We start from the raw sequence: 19,181 nt of genomic DNA on the forward strand, positions 1-19,181 counted from the left end.
TCAAGTCAGAGCAGGCAAAATAATCTCGAAAAAGAGGAAAAAGTTGGCAGGGTCACAGGTCCTAATTTAAATATTTACAACAAAGATCTAGCAATTAAGATAGTGCTATTCTAGGGATAGATAACTAGATTAATGGAATTGAATTAAAAATCTAGAAATAAAACCCAACATTTATGGTTAATTGATTTATGATAAAGATGAAGAGACCATTTAATAGGGAGAGAATAGTTTGTACAGGTGGTATAAGATATTTGGATATTTATATGAATAAAGTTGGATGTCTATTTTATATCAAATATAAAACTCATCTCTCAGTAGATCAAAGACCTAAATATGAGAGAGTTATTTATGAAAATCCTAGAAGAAAACAAAGGTATAAATCTTTGCCACTTAGGGTTTGAGAACACTTTCTTATATGTCACACCAAGAACACAGAAACAAAGGTTATGTTAGTCAAGAAAATTAAATACTTTTGTGCATCATGACTATCAAGAGTGAAAAGAACACATAAATGGGAAAAAGTATTTTCAAGTCACATATAAAGATCTAGTAGGAAAAATATATTAAAGACATTGTACAGCTCAATAATTAAAAGACAAAAAATTACCAAATTAAATAAAATTAATTTAATTAAAATTAAATTAAAAGACAAAAATAACCAAATTAAAATGAACAAATTATCTGAATAGATACCTCATTAAAGAAAATGTACAAATAGGCAATATGCACATGAAAGATGGCTCAGCAACATTTTTCATTAGGGAATTGAAAATTAAACCACAATGAAAAATCACTTCACACTCTCTAGTATCATTATTTTTAAAAAGATGTACAATAACAAATGTTAGTGAGGATGTAGAGAAATTGAAACCCCTTCATGCCATTAATGATAAAGTGAAGTGTTGCAGCTACCATGGAAAATTGTCAAGCATTTCCAGAAAAGATCAAACATGAAGTAATACTGTGACCCAGCAATTTCACTCTTATTTATACATTCATGAGTAACAAATACATATGTCCACAAAAAATGTGTATGTAAATGTTCAGAGTAACATGCTTCAAAAAAATTCAAGTGTGTAAATGATTCAAATGTCCACTAACCTGGAGGGCAAGACTCTTTCATGGAGGATATTCCTCTATTTAATTGTTAGTAAGATATCACCATCTGTTCCTATCAAAAATATGTACTTTAAATAATCAATGCAAAAACAACTAAAGGTAGATAGCAATGATTTAGTGTTGTCTCCTGTAAATAGTTCTATCTACAAGAGTTGGGCAATATAAATTCATGAATGACACACACTTTAGGGATAATTTAAAATCATACTGTCACTATTCAAATTGAGGGCATTCACAACCAGAATTAATAATAAACAAAGTCTAATAATTATAATTATCAACTATTTTAAAAAATGTTGTAAAAGAAAATTGTGACTATCAGCTCTCATATTGCATCCTACTTTGTCTAGATGGAATACCTTTAACAACAAAAACATTTTTAAAGCTCTCAATATGGTTGAGATTTATAACTAAAGACAAAGACAAATCTAAAAATAAAATGTCTAGTTAGTTTACATCCAAATTTAAGAGTAAAATTCAGTAGGTAGTGGATTTGTCCTTGCTATTGCTCTTTAAATATTATTTGACTTATCTGAAAACTAGACGAGAAGATGAATGTCCTGTTGATATTGCTTACCTAATACTGTGTCTCCCCCTTTTATTACCTAGTAGCCAAGAGATCTTATTTTAATTTATAAATTCAATAGATAGCCTCAAACTATTTTTAGAATTTGCATATAAATTATTCATGTGTATTATATACAGAATCAATATGATTGGAGTACCTACTGCTCTTTTCATTTGTATTATCCTGTTTATAAGGAAGTTCTGAGAAATTAGTATTACAATAATACCATACATATTCATAAAGTGATATTAAAGGATTATTTTCATGGTGTTGTTATTTGCCATTTATTCAGCAAGGCTTAATGGCCTCTGTGACTATAAATAATCAGCAAATTACAGGCTTTAGTGAATAAATTAAGTCATTTAAAAAGAAAAACTGGAAAATTAAGAATATGCAGAATGCTAAATATTATATATACTGTTTAAGATTATATTCTAATTCATACTGAGAGGGGGAATGCAAGTTTGAACATGTTCCTATTTGATGGTGTTTATTTTTCTCAATTGTTAATGTGCCAGAATATGTGTAAGAATTGGGAAGAAGGACATGTATTCTTTTCAAATAAATAACAAAATGAATTTTTCAAAAAATCTGAAATATCTGCTGTGATTTGAATATCCCCTCCAATCTCAGGTTGGAATGTAATTCTTACTGTGACAGTGTGGGAGGTGTGACTTTTAAGGAATTATTAGACCATGAGGGTGCCACCCTGGTGAATAGATTAAGGTCATACTCTTGGTCATCACAGAAGTGACTTTGCTATAAAAGTGAGTTTGGATCTCTAGCTTTCTCTTACCCCTCCTTCTGTCTATCTCACTGGTGGGTTGCCTTGCTTTACTCTGCCCTTTACCATGTTTTCACAGAACAAGAAGACTGTTGCTAGATGCCAGAGACATGATCTTGACCTCCAAGGCTCCAAGATAGTAAGTCAGATAAGCTTAAGTTGTATATAATTCACCCAGATAGTAGTATTTTGTTATAGCAGCAGAATATAAACTAAGACCCTAGCACAGCATGAGCAATCAAAATAGGTATTATATTTGCTCATCTAAAATTTTTATTTTAATATAGGTACATTGACTACTTAATAACTTTCTCTTTCTGTTTGAACCTGTATGCTCTTCTCTTCCCTCAATCTTGTTGATCCTACTAAATATTTAACTGAGAAAAGTCAGGTGGAAATTATAAGAGGATTCTCCATGCTCATCTGTGTCTGGTACCACACGCTCTGTCTGTCATCCTGTTTTATGGTTCAATGTGCATTCTCACTAGATCACAATTCCTTGTTGTATATATGTCTCTTTTTTTTGGTTACTTTTTACTTTTTTTTCTCTGATATTCCTAGCTATCACTACAATTTTGGAGGCGGAAAGAGAGGAAAGGAAGTATCTGTTGTGTTGTAAGCTGGCTCATAACTCTCTGGGCCTTGCAGATATTTAAAACTCCTTCTATGCTGGACAACTTCCAAGGCTCTTCAGAAGTCTCTTGCTGTGTTCCTGTAGCCAGAGATTCCTTGATGTGCCTGATACCTCTTTTTTGGCTAACACTTTATCTCAGTTTCACACTCAGACGTCCACAGTAGAGTTCCCTCACCCTCCCAGCTGTCTTTGATAGGACATAAAAAAAGCCCTATGCCAGTAATCTCTTCCACTTAGCCTAGCTCTGGTCCACAGGAAATGGTGTGTGTTTCTTGTCCTTGGTGGGAAGGTTCATTGCCTGTTGCATCCCTCTGGAGCTGCCCACCTGCTCCGCTTGCTGTAGCAGCTGCTTTGTATACTTTAGGCACACTTAGGTTTCAGGTGAATCTTCAGGCACTCGCTTCCTTCCAGACGTTTACACTTACAGTGTAGTGTTCTTTTCTGGTTGCTGTAGCTGTGTGACAAACCATTTGAAAGTTTAATGGTATAATATTTAATTTTACTCTGCTCACACATTCTGAAAGTCAGAAATTCAGGCAGCACTCTGAGGAAGGCTTTTCTCTATTCCATGATATCTGGGGCGTGAGGTTAGGAGGTGACTTGATCATTGTAGTATGGCATCTCTGGAAGTGTTTCTGATCATCTTTCTATCAGTTGATACTGGCTATTAACTGGAGCCACAGCTGAAACTTTTGAGTAGAAATAATTTGACCTCTTCTGGTGGCTCCTAGATAGTTGGAATTTATATATGTTAGTTTGGACTCCAAAATGAGTATTCCAGATAACAAACTTTTCTACTTTTTATGGCAAAGAGTCAGAAACCTCACAGTATCATTTCTGCAGCTTTCTATTTGTTAGAAGTAAAGCACAGTATTACACAAATTCAAAGAAAGAGAATTTAACTCCTTGAACTGGAACAACATGATTCTTTTAGTCAGTTTTTCATTGCTGTGACCAAAAGACTTGACAAAGAACTACTTTAGAGGAGAGAAAGTTTATTTGGGGGCTCACAGTTTCAGAGGTCTCAGTTCCTAGACAACTGGCTTCATTACTCTGGGTGCCGGCTGAAGCAGAACTTCATGGCAGAAGAGTGTGGTAGAGGAAAACGACTCAGAAAATGGCCACCAGAGCAGAACGAGAAAGAGAGTGAGCCTCAGCTCAGCTCACAAAATATATACACTAAAGGCACACCCCCAGAAACTCAGCTCCTCCAGCTACTCCCTACCTGCCTACAGTTACCACCCTATCAATGGATTAATGCACTGGTTAGGTTAAGGATCTCTAACCCAATTATTTCAGCTCTACGTTTTCTTGCCTGTGTCACACATGAGCTTTTGGAGGACACCTTATATCTAAACGATATCAACAGTTCTAAAGGGGCATTTGGGAAGGCACATATTGTTGCAGCCAACTTTGGAAAATACTAAATTAATTTTCTCTTAAAGAAAGTTTTAAACTAAATCCTTTCTTCACACACATCTGGCTTATTTGCTTTTAAACTTGATCTGACTGAGAGGTACAAGAGACATGGGATATTTCATTATGTATTTCCTTAGTCAATTATGTATTTTGAAACGTCATCTCATTTTGGAATGCCATGTCTTATTATAAAACTTTAATGTCTTGTTATAGAAAAGAAAAAATAGAAGTAGCTCTTCTGCAGCCCTCTGGCACCAACCACCTGGGATCAGCACCTGGACAACAAAGGAGAGGCTCAGGTGATACTCAAAATGGAGCTGCCTTTCTCAACTCTGACAATGGGAAACTTTCTTTTTGCTGAGTTCCTAAGTGATGAAGGAAGAACTTGGTCTTTTGAGCTAGAACTTTGGCTAAGTTTTAGTCCGCAGGACTCTAAAACCATAACAAGAAAGTTACAAAACAGAGAACCAAAAAATGTAAATGATTTCAATAGTTAAACAGCTTTCTCTTTTATAAGTTATGCAGAAGGAAGCAATGACCTCATCCAGTTTTGGAAGCATTTAAAGTGCTATGAAGCCAAGAGACTTACATTTTCTATATTATATGGTCATTTAGGAGAAAAAAAAAAAGTTTCATTTTACAGATCACAGTTTTCCTAGTGAAAAGTTTCCTTTTGGAATAGGGATTTAATCTCTAACACAATTGTTCACTATGACCTTTTTGTTATGAAAGTTGTATATGTGAGTGTCTGTGATTGCTGGTGCATGTGTGTATACATGTGTGTGTCCAGGGCTATCATTTGTTTATCTGCATGCATGCAGGGTGGGTATGTGTTTACTACATCCTGGATGAGTGGTAATCAAAAGAACTCTAGTGTTAATATTCAACATTTGTTTGAGTAAGTTTAGCAAATGAAAGAGTATGATCACTGTAAAAAGCTTTATATAGACTATACCACTGCCACCCTACCTATATTATTGACAGTTTAACAATATACTTTTAGAAATCATGGACATGATGTGTGCTTATTAAGCTATAACTTTAAAGGCTTTGTAAAGTAAGATGGCATTTCAGATGTTTCTAGTAAGACAGACACCTGGATTTGTCATTTAGGATAGTAAATCTGAAAACAGAAAATGAGGTTGCTGGAGGTATAACTTGTATGAAGAAGGACACACCTTGCCTTTCTCAGCCCTGCAAGATGTTTATAACCACAGTCTGAAGTGCACAGACATGTCTAAGGGTATTCCCACTGGGAAATGGCAAACCAAGAGCTAGGTAGGAAGTGCAATACTGAAATGTGGACCTGAGTGAGGCCATAATTACAAGTGATTAAAACTCATCCTCTGTGTCACAAAGTCTTTTTGAAATATATGATCTTGCTAAAAGTTGACTTTATTAACTCTTTCTGCAGGGAATCTAGAGAAGTTTGTCTCATCAAACCTGGAGTAAAGTAATAGAAGGAAAAGAAATAGAAGCCTTAAGAAAAATGGGCTAAGCACTATTGAACTGGATCCGAAATAGAGTGACTAATGGCCTGTAAAAATTAGAAAGCTATTGTGGAGAGGCAACTTTTTGGTAAAGAAAGTGAGCATCAAGGAAGACTTGTGTTAACACATGTATTTTGGAAGGTAAACTTCTAAAATCCTTCAATTTTCTTTTTTAATCTTGATTTTAAAATCCCATATTATATCAAAATATGTTTTTTAGAGTTATGAATGTAATCACCAAAAATGATAATGGAAAAGTATCTAAGGAAAGTATAATGATGATTTAAAATTTATAAACTGTGTATATGTTGTTTTCAGAATAAAAAGCAAAGTACAAAAATAATTCACGTAGCTCAAGTTTATACATTGGATCAGATAGCATTTGAACTACATATATTTGAATATGCAAAAGAGAAAGAAAAATCAGATGGAAGAAATAATTTCAGTAGTAGAATTTAAGAGAGAAAATGCATATTATATGGGTGAACGAGGGAATGGTTCCTTTTTTTTTTTTTTTACATAGAGTGTAATATAGAAAGGCAAAATGTAACATTGCCAAAGTATATTGCAAATCAAAGAGAAAACAACGAGTATAACTAGGCAAAGGAGTGCCATGCTTAAGAATCTTCTCTGGAAAGATTAATTTGATATAGGACTATGGATGGAGGTTTAGAAAATGGATAGAACAGAAGTAGAGACACTTGTTAGAAAAATATTTTAATCATTTAGTAAAGTGAATGGAGGTCAACATGTACTAGACATAGTGAAAGACTGAATATAAGATGTATTACAGAGGTGTGTCAGTAAGGATCATGAAACTTAGCAAGGCCTAAAGCAACTTAGGGAGATCCTGTCACAAAATTTTTAAAAAAGGGGGGTGGGCGGGAATATGGCTCAGGGCACCCCTGGGTTCAATCCCTAATATCGAATAAATGAGCAAATAAAAATAAAGAATCTGAAGTGATTCTAATATTTTAAAACTAAGTACATTGAAAACATCATTCTTAAGTTAGAGGTAGAAAGTAGAGAAAGAAAGATCTGGGGATTAATTAAGAGAGGTAGGAAACTGCTTCACTTTTAATATTTGCTTTTGCGTGTCTAGCAGAACAATCAGAGAGAGGGTTTGTTTTTGTTTTTTTTTTTTTGTTTTGACCACTAAAAGTTTGGAAAGGTGGTTATAAACTTCTTTTATGTTCAGCCTTTTTCTTGAATGACATACAGAATTTTGGTAAATACTATTAAGAGCCATTCTAAATTTCTGGGAGGATACATTCAAAAATAAAAAGCAACTGCTACTCCTAATGGAAATCCATCCCAATTAAGTATTAAAAGATCTCAAGTGAATAAGTTCCATAATTTTCTTGTACCAGATATTTGTGTCTGTGTTCACAGCCCTATTAGTCTCTGTTAGGCAGTATTCTGCTATGGAGAAACAAGACTGTATGATGCACAAAACTCCCTAAAACAAGTATTAGGGAATTTGCATTGAAGGTAATTTTTAATATCTACTTTAACAAGGATTATGATTTGGCATATAGAAGATTTTTTTATTCTTTTAGAATGAATGAAAAGTTGTATTTTATGATTTAAGATTCCATCTGTATACTATCAACCTCCAAGGTGAGAATGTAACCCAGAGCACTCTCTGCCTTCCTTCTAACCTTCCCACCTGCTTCCTTGGATTGTACAATGAGTTATCTAATGTGACAGTGTTCACATAAGTTATTGCCTGAACTGGGACTTCTAAGGGTAAAAGCAGTGCTTACAACAAAATTTAAAAATACATATAAAATTTGAAATATTCCTTTACAAAGCCATGCAGTACTATTAAAAGATAGATATGTTTACTTAAAAATGATTCTGCAAAGGCTCAAATATTTCCACATGGGAATCAAAAAGAGGGAGCTCGGCTATATTTAACAGTTTGTTTTTTTCTTTGATTTGTCATTAATATCAGCTTTGAAAGTAAAAGCAATTGAACTATAGTTATTCTTGCAATGCAATGTATAGTGTGTGTATGTATATTGGGAGGGGAGAAAGAAATTTATCTTATATTTTAATTGGTAAATTGAGTGGCACTACAAATTTTGTGTATACCATATCCAAGCCCACATTTTTTTATTTAATAAATATCTCTACCTCATAACTTCCCTGCAACACAATTTAATTTCTTAACATTATGTTCATTTTTATCTTAAGAATTAAACCACTTAATTGAATTTATAATCAATAGTAATCCCAGATTTATTGGATACTTTTTCTTTTTCTAAGTTTTTACTTTTTTGTCCAAAGGTTTTACTTTTAGTAAATGAATGGGTTAAAAATTCAACCCATTATTAAAGTTAACAGTTTTTCTATTTTTAACATGTGATGGCATTGATATAAAATTAGTATCACATAACTTTGAAGTACTTCTTCTGTTAATGGAGCTATAACTTCACTTTTTATATGTACATAAGAAAATTCAAAATCCAAAATGAGCAAAATTATTTTAGAAGAACAGTAATTTTATCTAAATGAAAAGTTGAGTTTCAGAAAGTGATTAATTAAACATAACCTCAGCAGCTGCATGCATTAAATCATTATCACTGGGCAAAATCTTTTAAAATAACTATAAATGTTTGAACTAGATTTTTGTCTTATGATTTTCACATGGTCAATGAAATCAGTTTGTCTCACTGTCTTAGTCAGCTTGAGCTGCTATAAAAAATACCATATCCTAGATGAATTAAAGAACAAAAATTTATCTTTTCAAGTCCTGGAAGATGAAAAGTTCAAGATTAGGGTGCCAGCATAGTCAGTTTCCAGTGAGGGCTGTCTTTCTGGCTTATAGATAACTGCTGTCTAAATTCACGATTGCATGGCCTTTCCTCAGTGCCTACATCAGGAAAGATAAGTGCAGGTCAGAGTCCATCCACCCTTCCCACGAGACCACTAACTCCATTGGATTAGGACTCTTGGCATTATGACTTTAATTAACTTGACCACACTAAAGGTCCCTGTGGGGGAGTTAGGGTTTCAAGGAATGAATGTGGAGAGGATAAAATTCAGTTCATGGAACCCATGTTGTTACGGTTTAAATGTGAGGTATTTCCCAAAAGTTCATGTGTAATACAAAACAAGAAAGTTTAGAAGTGAAATGATTGGATTATGAAGACTTTAACTTAATCAGTGCATTAATTCAGTGGTAGGGATTAATTGGGTGGTAATATGCACGTGGGGAGTGACAGGAAGAGGTGGGTTACTGGGAGTGTTCCTTGGAGAATACATTGTATCCTTTGGAGGGAAGCGCACTCTCTCTCTCTCTCTCTCTCTCTCTCTCTCTCTCTCTCTCTCTCTCTGCTTTCTAGTTTATGTGTCCTGGTCTGCTTTCCTCCTTCACACTCTTCCGCCATGAAGTTCTATCTCATCTTGGGTCTAGAGCAATGAAGTTGGTCATCTATGTACTGAGACCTCTAAAACTGAGAAACCAAATGAAGAGTTTCTTCCTCTGATTGTTCTTGTCAGGTCTTTTGGCACAGTGAGAAAAGCTGACTAGAATAGAAGGGTACAGAGCTAACTAAAACACATACAGTGAATGAAATAAGATGTAACATATTGTTTAAATACATGTTTGTTATCAACTTTCATGAAAAGCATCAGTCCAATGCCTAATGTTTTGAACACTTTATGTGAGCTTACTTCTATTAAAAGGCTTATTGCAATATCAAAAAAGTAATGAATATGTTTTGGATTTACACCATAAATTAAATAATAAAGCACTATAGCAAAGATATTTAGACTACACTCTGTATACAATATGGCAAAACATCTCTGTTCCTATTTCCTATAAATATTTTACATATACCTACATGGTTCATTTTTGCCAGGAAACTATAATGTGACTCACTATATGCCTAGAGTTTTGTTCATCTTTGAGGCACAATCATACCACAGCAGGTCCAGAATGATTCTTCCCTATCACCACAGAAGGAATTAGTTGATATTAACCATATACATTTTGTTTTATTAGTAAGTGCACTGCCTATAGTCCTTGAAAGGAAAATATTGGTCATATGCAACTGGGAAGATAAAAAAAAGAATGAAAAATTATTTCTATCCTCTCAGATTAAGCCAACTATCAAAGTGAGAATTCTATTCACTCCCTATAAGCTTCCTACACTATAAACTTTCTACGAAAGAAGTTACAAGCACAAAGTGCAGGTCTACCAAAACCTGACTTATTTTGATGTTACCATTTATAGTGGATTGAATGATTGTTTCCCCCTACTCCCTCCAAAAAGGGAGTTCTACTCAGAATCTACTAGTGCAAACTTATTTAAAGAAGGGTTTGGCAAATTAAGGATCTTCAGATGCGATCGTTTTGGATTTGGAGTGGGCTCTAAATCTAACAGGTGTCCTGAGATGAGGAGAAGAGAGATGAGAGAAAGGGAAAGGATAAACAGAGAAGGCGAAATGAAGACGGAGGCAGAATTGGAATAATGCTTCTACAAGTTAAGGAACGCAGCAACAAAGGCATAGAAGGAGTTCTCTCAGAACTTCCAGAAAAAACCAACCATGTCAACTTCTAATCTCTAAAATTGGGAAAGACTACATTTTTGAAGGGTTAGTTCAACTAGTTTTTGATTAATCTGTTATGGCAGTCAAATGAACTAACATATTATCAATACTATTATTATGCTAAAATATAAAATGCCAGGAGATATGCTGAACTCTACAAGACATAAATATTAGGTCTAATATAGGACTTGTCATTGCAAGCTGTTTAACACACATCTCAGATTTACTATATCCAACCAAACTCTTCATCTTATCCGCCTAAATTTAAAAAAAAAAAAATATTTTCCTTCTAATTCAATTGTATCATGTTTCAATTTGCTCAGGTCAAAGTGTTGTAAGTACCTCTTGTCTTTCAAATTTACATGGAAATTATTAGTAAATCCTATGAGCTCTATCTCTGAAATATATCTAAATTCCACTGCTTCTCATGACCTCTATTATTCTCATCCTGGTATAAAGTATCATCTATCACCACCTCCCTGTTGGTCTCCCAGCTTCCAAGTTTGGCTCTTTTTAATCTTTGAACATAGTAGCCAAATAGATCTCTTAAAAATCTAAGTCAGATCATGTAACTTCAAAATTAAAAAAAAAGAAAAGAAAAAAAAACACTGTTAATCTACAAAAAAAAAAAAAAAATGATGAAATCCTAACATTAAGAACCTCAGATAGTTACCTTTTTGAAAACGGGGTCATTACAGTTGTAATTAGTTATGATAAGGCCACAGTGGAGTAGGAAGAGCCCTTAATCTATGTGACTAGTGCCACATTAGCAAAGAGAGGCATACGGGGAGAATGCCATCTGATGACAGACAGAAACTGGAGTGATACAGCTGCAAAATGGGAGTTCCAAGGATCAGTGGTCACCACCAGAAGCCAGGAAGAACCAATAAAGGAATTTTCCTTTATAACCATAAGAGGGAACATGGCATCACTGACACACTGATTTTGAACATCTGAATTTCAGAACTGGGAAAGAATAAATTTCCATTGCTTTAATACACCTAGTTCATGGTGCTTTGTTATGGCAACCATAGGAAACATACAGCATAGTTCCCTGAGTAAAAGACATAGTGTTACCATGACCTACTTGGGACTTTCTGGTTTGGTTACCATTTGTCCATAAATGTCACCTCCTGCCCCTCTTTGCTTTCTCCTCCTACGTATACTCCAGCCACATGAGCTTTGTCCAATACTTCAGGCATGCTCGTGCATGAGGGAATTGACATTTCCTGTTCTTTGTCTGGAAAAGCTGTTCCCTCAAATATCTGAACTGCTTATTTCATTCTCCAACTTGGGAATTTAACTCATATGTCACCAACTCTGTTAGACTCTCCCTGATCATTATGTTTAAAATTAACTCTATTCCCCAAATTCCCTACTATGATTTTTCTACTTCTTTCTATAGCATTTTTATATACTTCTATATACCAATAATTCATTTTTTTCTATTTTAATCACCACTATGTTCCTAGCACTTGGAATTGTAACTGGCACATAGTATATACTCAAAACATATTTTAGAATAATGAATGAGCTAAAAATGTGGCATATTCAAGAAACTTTGAATAATTGAATATGACTATACTTGATTTCTTTTGCTTTCTTGGCAGGGCATGAATAATTACAGATCAGGCTAAAGAATAGGGAAAATTTCAATTGTAGAGGCAATATCAAAGATTTAGAATTTATCCCTTAGCTCGATTATTTACAAAGTTGTTTGATTGAAAGTTTGTCATAGTTGCTTATAATAAAATACTATGCAAATAAAATCGTACAAAATATATGTAAATGAGAGAAAGTTAAGCTGCTTAGTGGGAACCAAGATATGAATCCTGCCCTCTTTCTGTTCCCTTTCCTCTTCATAATACCTGAGGGTTACTGTACTCACCTACAGATGCCTAAGAGCGTAAGTTGAAAAGCATTGCTTTAAGCAAGATACCCTCTGGAGGATTTAAGCAAAGCAGTTACATGATGTGATTTGCATTTTATTAGATAACAGGGACAATGCTATGGAGAAGTCAGAGGCTTGCAAAACTGAAGACAGAAAGTCCAGCAGGGAGAAAAGTACAATAGTCTGGAAGAGCTTTGACAAGGATCTGAATCAAGAAAATAACAAGGGGACATGTAGCCAAAAAATGAGAAATAGTCTCACTATTACTTGAGAAATCAATTAAATGGGTCCCTAGGTTTCTAAGCTAGATGACTGAATAAAAGATGATACAGAGAATATAGAAAGAGGAACAGAATTGGACAACAATGTAGTCAGTGCTCACTAAGTGAAAAGAAAAAGAAATGTTAATTGATTTCTTTCTATACTTTAGATGCTTGAAAGTTAATGTTCATACAGTGGAACAAAACAGTCATTTCCCTTATGTGACCAAGAAGAGAAGATATGATAGCTAAAAATTGCAAGAGTAGACAGTGAAATTTGTCCTATTTATTGGTGGCAAAAAGGCAAAAGAACCAGAAAAGGGGCTTTACCTTTCAACTCCAAATTCATTCTTTTGTTTTTTCCTGCATCTTTGTCTTTCAAATTTTTGGTTGGTTGGTTGGCTGGTTGGTTGGTTGGTTGTTCAGCTCCCTTAACATTAAGCGTTGCCAGTCAGGGGTGCTGGAGAGATGTGGCAGGAGTATGTGATTCTGCTTCCTGGTTCAGGTGTGCTCCCTGGCAGGCTCCTGCAGCACTGGCAGCCTCCCCATAGGCTCTGCTGCAGAACACAGAGTTCCCCCAGTGACTGGCTCTTGTAATTCACAGTAGATCACATCACTCAAAACCAGCATCTTCTGCTAGAAGCTCCAATAGACAATTTAGTACTGAGCAGCTCTGATGAGACAGCTCCCAGGGAATTCCTTTTCCTGATGGCCTGCAGGGTGAATTTCCTGCAAGTTCTACCAGCACTATAGACATTTCTCTGCCATTCAATGAGCCACAGTTTGTCCCTCTCCAACAAAGCCTGGATCTCATTTCTGGAGTTGGGGAGAACTTTTCCACAGGAATTCTATCTCAGCTGCAGGGGTGGCAGCTATTATATGCTTATTATTATTTTTTATATTTGCTGTGCCTATATTCTTTATAGCATGTTAATCAGTGCCTCATCACTCCATGCCCCTATTGTAGTCAATCTTTCTTTATATTATAATTTCCCCTGTTCAAATTACTATATAATTTCTTTCTGTTGGCCTAGACTGATTCAGATTTTGAAGAAGAAAAATGAATATAGATATAAACAGGAGAAGCAGTTTTTTAGATAACAAGTAAAAAGTCAAATTTCAAGAAAATGAAAATGTAATGCCTATCTAAATTCATTCTTGGTCAAATGCTCCCTGTGGGCACTCTCACGAATTCCTATTCAGATAAGTGTCACAGCGTAGTTTTAAAAAGAAGCCAAATACCAAGATTAATGGAAAATGAAACAAAATGAACTAATCTCAGACATTCAAAGAATCAAATCTCAATGCAGGAACAAAAGTGCTAAGTTTTGGGGGTAAGGGTTAGTGGAAATGGCATATGCTTTGCCTACTGGCAGAGATGGTGTTGTTTTGAATGTGAGGTACCCCCCAAAAGCCCACATGTGAGATAATGCAAGAATTGTTCAGAGGTAGAATGGTTGGATTCTGAGCATTGGAATCCAATCATTGGATTAGGTTGGGTGGTAAATGTATCAGGCAGGGAGTGGCTAGAGGAGGTGGGTCCCTAGTGGCATGCCTTTTAGGTTCATGTTTTGCTCCTGGTGAGCAGAACTCTCTGCTTCCTTACTGCTGTAGCATGAGCTGCTTTTTTCCTCCATTCCCTTCTGCCATTATATTCTGCCTCATCTACAGCCCAGAGCTATGGAATCAGCCTACCATGGACCAAGAACTTGAAACCCATGATTCCCAAAACTTTTCCTTTTCTAAATTTTCTTGTTAGGTCTTTTGGTCACCATGACAAAAAATAAAAACTAACTAAAACTGAAGGGTATGTAGCAACTAGACCTATGAACTTTACCTAATGGCTCAGGTTTTGATGATGCTATTCAACAACAGGAACTCCCATGCCGTGCATCACTGACAAACATACATGCACATCTCCTAGGATCCACCATTTCTATTCCTAAGTATTGACTCAATAAAAATGCAAGCATATATGTACCAACATACTGCACAAAAACATATAGCAACATTACTGGTAATAACCCCAAATTAGAAATACTTCCAAGGCACATTAATATAGAGAAATTAACAAATAATAATGCACACATTGAAAGAACACAAAACCATGAAAATAAGTTATCATATACAGAAAAAACACGAATATCAAAAGCATAATTTTAAGCAAAAGAGACCAGACACAAAAGACTAATGAATTCCAATCATATAAATTTAATATGAGATAAAATAAATCTTTGGTGCTAGAAACCTGAAAAGTAATCTTTTAGTAGAGAAAGAAAACAGTGCTGAGTAGAAAGCAATGGAAAACTTTTTTGTTGTGGTGCTGGGGATTGAACACAGGGCCTGGTGCTTATAAGGCAAGCACTCTACCAACTGAGCTATATCCCCTGCCTGACTGTTATTTCTTGATACAGATGGAATTTACTCATTTGTGTTCATCTTGTGATAACTAAATTTATGATTTATATACATTTTTCATTTGCATGTTATAATTTAGTAAAATTTTCATTAAACATTCTATAATTTCCCCCATTCTACAAACAACATGCTGAAAATATAATATAAATTTAAAATATCAAAAAGCATAAGAGAGTAAAAAGGAAAAGCATGAGAGAGTAATAAAGAAAATATACTTTAAATTTTTATGGATAAAAATTTATAGTTTTTACATAGGAAAGAAACATTCTAAAAGTGTAGGGGATAGATCATGTTCATGGTTCAGAGAGCACAATACTAAACAAAATGATCATAGCTTTACAACGATCTGTGAATTTAAAGAAACAGTAATGAAATTCTAGCCAGGTGCAGTGGCACATATCTGTAATCCCAGTGACTCAGAAGCCTGAGGCAGAAGGATTGAAAGTTCCAGGCCAGAGTCAGCAATTTAGCAAGGCTCTAAGTGAATCAGTGAGACTCTGTCTTAAAATGAAAATTAGAAAAGGTTGGGGGTATAGCTCAGTGATAACACACCTCTAGTTTCAATTCCCAGCACACATACATGTGTGCACACACATACACAGGCACATACAAATTCTAACTGAATTTTTAAAATTTCCAAACTTTATAAATTTCTTATATTCCTAAAAAATTCTAATTGATTTTTATAGGAATATAAGAAATTTATTTGTATATTTATAATACTAAAGATAAATGTCCATCCATTTAAAAAACTAAATAATAGCCTACTGGAATTCAGATATTTTACAATTGCATTGAATTAAAAATAGTATGATATTAAAATAAAAAGTGATAAGTGACTAAAATAGAATGGATAATTAAGTAGTAGAAAAGCAAATAAGTTAAATATTGCTAAGGGAAAAGAAAACCATCATTACTTGCATTTGATATGAGTCTGAATATAAACAGAGTATTTAGCTTGGGACAGAGTATAATGACACCCTTTGTTAAAATATTCAATTGCTGGTAAATAGCTTCTTTCTGTAACTTTCAAATTCCTTTCTATCCCCAAAATGACATACTAAATAATTAAAAGTATAGTCCTTTAGGACATTCATCAGGCACTACCTAATTTCTGGTGAGTATTGAAGGCAGTAGGCCCACAAAGATCTTGGATTGTCAGCATTGTTGACTCCCCAAACTACCACAAATAGGAACTGCGACATTTGGGATGGATAATGGCAAGGTGCTTCCAGCCAGATGACTCACTCCTCAACCTCATACTCACATGCTTCCTAGCAGGATGTACCTGAGCATCTGTGGTGATTCTGAATTCAAAGCAACAATGCAGGCACCCTAGAGACCAAACGTACAATGTTCACCTACATGTGGCTGTCTGTATCTCCACTGGAATGCCCTTGGAGAGGCCCTAGTGTGACTGGTAATGATTACTCCAGTTTATGCAATAGTACTGGAGGGTCACTATAGCCCACCAACATAACAGGTATTCCCCCATAAAATAAGAGAACTGAGTATAAATAAGTTTCTAGCAGATAGGTAGTGGCATTAAGAAATCCTACAAAAATATCCTCCTTTTTACTATACCTGTTGAGCAGCACCTTTCGTTTTTAAGAAGATGAGGAGCTTGAAATCCACCAACACTTGCCCATTGTGGATACTAATATTAATGCTACTATGACAGCTCAAATGCATTTGATTTTGATTGAGGCTAGCAGCATTGTAAACTTTTTAATATGACTATTTTTATACTATACTCATGGTCATAATTTCAAAATAAGAAATGGGGATTTTTTTTTTTCTTCAAAAAGGGAGTCAGAACTTGGATTCAAATGAGTTATGGTATATCACATCAAATCAATAATATTGTGTTCTGCCATAATTTGGATACTGAATATCTCTCAAAGACCCACCTGTTAAAAGACTGTGCCCCAGGATGACATTATTGGGAAAGTGATAGAACCTTTTGGAAGTAGAGCTTAGTTGGAGGTCCTTAAGTCATTAGGAGTATATTCTCGAGGAGGATTGTAGAACCCTGGTCCAGGGTCTGTCTCTCTTTTGCTTCATAGCAGTAGATTGAGCAATTTGTTCAACAATGTACTCCCTACAACTACCATCAGGCATCCTTGACGGAGGCCAGAAAGCAATGGGCTCCATCTGATCATGGACTGGAACCTCTAAAGCTATGAGTTGAAACAAACCTTTTTCATTCATAAGTCAATTACCTCAGGTATTTTTTTTTATAGTGATGGGAGTGGACTAACATGGGCTCCATCCAATTTTAAACTTGACACTTAAATTAATTTTAAGGAAAAATTAATATATGAGATTCAGAAAATATAATGGTTAGAAAAAAACTAATTGGTATCTCAGAAGATTCAGAGATGTATTTCTGCATCATGAACACTATTAGTTTTGTTAAGAAGACTATATTCTTATTAAACAGCTCAATAAAGAAGACTTTGGTTTAGGTCCTTTCTCTAACAGGATCTTCTAAACTGTGTATCTAATAAAAATTACACAAACTACTTATCTGAAAGGATGAAAACTTATAGAATGATTTGATTATCAACTTTATATTTGATAAGCACTTTTCAAATATATATGCTTTAGACAATTTAATAGTATACAAGTTAAATTTTTAAATATTATTTTTGTGTAGAAAACCAGAGTAACATAAATTATTAGAATATAAGAGAATTAAACCACAAATATAATCAAGAAAAGCCAAGCGATACAGTAAGATCAAATACAAAATGTTTAATTAGCCAAATGACTGGACAAAACGAGAAATAGAAAAATAATCAGCACAAATAGCAAAGTGGGAGACCTAAATATAACTGTACTAAAAATTTGTATCCAATTCAAATAAAGGATAGATATTTTCAGATATAAAAGGTGACTCTACTTACTTAATGTGATCTAAAGATACAAGTTACATAAAAATGGTAGAGATTGAATAAATTTTTTTAAAAACAAACTAAGATCTATCAGTTAAACACGAAGTACAAGCAAACTAGGATAGCTCCACTCATGTTAAACAATAATAGAACTCAAGAGAATGAGAATTTTGAAACAAAGATGGTATTGACAATGACATAATGGTGATTGAAGCAGAATGACAATAATCACGAATATGTACAAACGAGGAAACATAATGTGTATGTGGTCCCATTTACGAGTGGGATTATAAGCGTTAAGGGGTCCCAGAGAAGGTCACTGAGCTAGAGCATGAAATGGTACAGTTAAGTTGGAAAAGATAGCCAGAGTTTAGATCATGCAAGTCTTCTAAGTGAAGCTTATGACTTTGATCTGAATTCTGAGGAAGTGGAATATTTTGAAGTTGGAGGAAGAACAATGCTAAAATATGACAGATGATGTGAAGTTTAATTGGTAAATAAAAGTGGAATGGCCAAAATTTTAGAGAGAAGAATAACTGAATATCTTCTTAAAAAGTTTATGAGAATTCCAGGTTTTAATTGTGATAAACATTATGTAATATTTCTTAAACTCTAATTTTGTTTGTGCATATTATGTTTTTGCTTAAATATTAGGAAAGTTTAAAAGTTCCACATTGATTATTTATGAAATGATATGTCATTTTATAGAATGTTTATTTATTTATTTATTTTTGGTACTGGGGATTGAACTCGGGAGCACTCAACTACTTAGTCACATCTCCAGCCCTATTTTGTAATTTTATTTAGAGACAGGGTCTCACTGAGTTGCTTAGTGCCTCACCATTGCTGAGGTTGGTTTTGAACTCACAATCCTCCTGCCTCAGCCTCTTGAGCCACTGGGATTACAGGTGTGCACCACCATGCCTGGGCAGAATGTTTTAACTTTTTGTCTTCCTTTTTCCCAATATTTATTCCTTTATCTGTTTAACCGTTCTTCTGATGCCATGCCAGACAAAAAAGAAAGAATGTCTATTTCAAAACATTTCCCTGTGAGAGAAGTAAACTGTTTAGGAGATAGAATCCAATTGATAAAACAAAGTTTTACATTAATTACAATTTTAACTCAAGATTCCAATAAACC

The sequence above is a fragment of the Sciurus vulgaris genome (assembly GCF_902686455.1).
Source record: "Sciurus vulgaris genome assembly, chromosome: 1".
Classification (NCBI taxonomy): Eukaryota; Metazoa; Chordata; class Mammalia; order Rodentia; family Sciuridae; genus Sciurus; species Sciurus vulgaris.